Raw genomic sequence first — 2,787 nt, forward strand, 5'->3', positions numbered from 1 at the left:
AATACGGCTGGGCACAGTGGCTCACACCTGTAATCCCTGCACTTTGGGAAGCCGAGGTGAGCAGATCACTTGAGGTCATGAGTTCGAGACCAACCTGGCCAACATGGCAAAACCTTGTCTCTACCAAAAATACAAAAATTAGTCAAGTGTGGTGGTGCATGCCTGTAAGCCCAGCACCTCAGGAGGCTGAGGTGAGAGAATTGCTTGAACCTGGGAGGCAGACGTTGCAGTGAGCTGAGATCGCACCGCTGCACTCCAGCCTAGGTGACAGAGTGAAACTCTGTCTCTGAATAAGTAAATAAATAAATAAGAATAATGATACCCATCAGAATGGTTAAAATAATATTACTGACAATACCAAGTGTTTAGCAGTTAGAATTTTATGCTCTGCTTGGTAAGAATATAAATTGGTACAGTCACTTGGCAGAACTGTTTGACAGTATCTACTAAAGCTGAAAATACAGGCCAGGCGCAGTGGCTCATGCCTGTAATCCCAACAGTTTGGAAGGCTGGGCGAGAGGATTGCTTGAGCCCAGGAGTTCAAGCCCAGCCTGGGCAACATTGCAAGACCCCTGTTCCTTTTCTTTTCTTTTTTTTTTTTTTAAAGGCCAACCGCGGTGGCTCACACCTGTAATCCCAGCACTTTTGGAGGCCGACGCCATCCTAGTCAATATAGTGAAACTTTGTCTCTATAAAATATTTCAGAATTAACTGGGCATTGTGACATGTGCCTGTGGTCCCAGCTACTTGAGGAGTTGAGGCAAGAGAATCACTTGAGCCCAGGAGGTTGAGGCTGCAGTGAGCCCTGTTGGAACCACTGCACTCTAGCCTGGGCAACAAAGTGAGACCCTCTCTCTTGAAAAAAAAAACAAAACTATTAGTCTGTGACCCAGCAATTCCAAGTGTATATCCAACAAAGATGCATACATATGTGCAATAAAGGACAGAAGTAACAACCTAAATATTAATCAGCAATAGAATGGATACATGAGGCTGGGTGCAGTGGCTCACACGTGTAATCCCAGTGCTTTGGGAGGCTGAGGTGGGCAGATCACCTGAAGTCAGGGGTTCTAAACCAGCCTGGACAACATGGTGAACTCCTGTCTCTACTAAAATAATACAAAAATTAACCAGGTGTAGTAGCGCATGCCTGTAGCCCTAGCTACTCGGGAGGCTGAGGCAGGAGAATCACTTGAACCTGGGAGGCGGGGGTTGCAGTGAGCTGAGATTGCACCACTGCACTCCAGCCTTGGTAACAGAGTGAGACTCCATCTTAAAAAACAAACAAACAAACAAACAAAAAGAATGGCTACATGAATTATGGTGTAATACTGCAACGAAATACTGTACTATGTTGAAAATCAAGGAAACTACTCCTGCACTTAAGAATATGGTTAAAATCTTACAAAAGTAGTGTTGCCAGACACAAAGGAGTACATACTGTATAATTCTATTTGCATAAGGTTCAAAAATAGGCAAACTAATCTATGATTATAGAATTCAGCATGATGGTAATTTGGGAATAATAGTGACTAGGAGAGGGCATACAGTGGGTTTTGACTTACTGTTAATGTTCTTTCTTCTCTCATTACATGAATTACTGAGAAAATAGTAGATTCTGTTAATATTTAACAGTTAAAACACATCCTTTTGTGTTACCATATTTATTGAATAGATACTGCTTTTTAAACTTTGTTCATTAAAAAATACAGTTTAGGCTGGGTGTGGTTGGGTCACACCTATAATCCCAGCACTTTGGGAGGCCAAGGCAGGTGGATCACCTGAGGTCAGAAGTTGCAGACCATCCTGGCCAACATAGTGAAACCCTGTCTGTATTAAAAAAAAAAAAAAATACAAAAAAAAATTAGATGGGTGTAGTGGTGTGCGCCTGTAATCCCAGCTACTGGGGAGGCTGAAGCAGGAGAATCGCTTGAGTGCAGGAGGCAGAGGTTGTAGTGAGCCGAGATCGCGCCACTGCACTCCAGCCTGGCAACAGAGCGAGACTCCATCTCAAAAAAAAAAAAAAAAATTAATAACTATTTTAAAGAAAAAAACAAAATGGATAATTTGCTTTTTTTTTTTCTGAGTAAAATTTTCATTTTACTGAGGATAATTTTACCCTGTGAAAGAATTTGAGTTCTTCCATTAAAAGTACCATATACATTCTAGATACCAATTATGATAATTACATAATGAACCTAATAACAGATAGAACCTATATTATTAACTGCTTCTGCATCAGTTTTGGAGATCTACAAAGATCCCACTGATTTTAATAAAATTATGTAAGTCTTTATTTTGAAGTTTTATTATATTATATGAATTCTGCATCGCTCTAATTTTAGTAACTTTAAATATTAGGAGATTATACACGGGACTGAATTAAATTTTATTCTCTGCAAATCCCGACTCTATAAAACTTTTCCCTCATTTTCTAGAATCTAGCCAAAATAACCAAGGAAACCTGTTACTGTGATTGGTGACATCATATTCATGGTTGCAGTGGTTCATGTATTTTGCTTGTCCCGTTATTTTAATCAAACTAATGGAAATTCAAATGTACATTTTTCACATCCTCCAGTTACTTATGTTAAGAGACCTCGGAACCATTGAAGAAAAGGGAGTTGCCTCTATATGTAATGCCAGACCTATGGCCCCTGAAGGGGCTTTCACTTTGCTATAGACATAATTTTCTAAACATCCATAATATTATGGATGGATATTGTTTGAAGTTTCTCCCCTAAGAGTGAGCTTCAGTGGTTTAGGTCTGTTTTTTTTTTTTTTTTT

The 2,787-nt window shown here is 39.7% G+C and overlaps 1 protein-coding gene across 1 annotated transcript in view; it reads left to right on the top strand.

Moving 5' to 3' along the window:
• The window catches only part of UGDH (UDP-glucose 6-dehydrogenase), a 31,976-nt gene that overhangs the window by 7,823 nt on the left and 21,366 nt on the right, over nucleotides 1-2,787 (top strand). The gene's annotated exons all lie outside the window — the stretch shown is intronic.

This window comes from Colobus angolensis, unplaced genomic scaffold (genome assembly GCF_000951035.1).
Source record: "Colobus angolensis palliatus isolate OR3802 unplaced genomic scaffold, Cang.pa_1.0 Scaffold29, whole genome shotgun sequence".
Lineage (NCBI taxonomy): Eukaryota > Metazoa > Chordata > Mammalia > Primates > Cercopithecidae > Colobus > Colobus angolensis.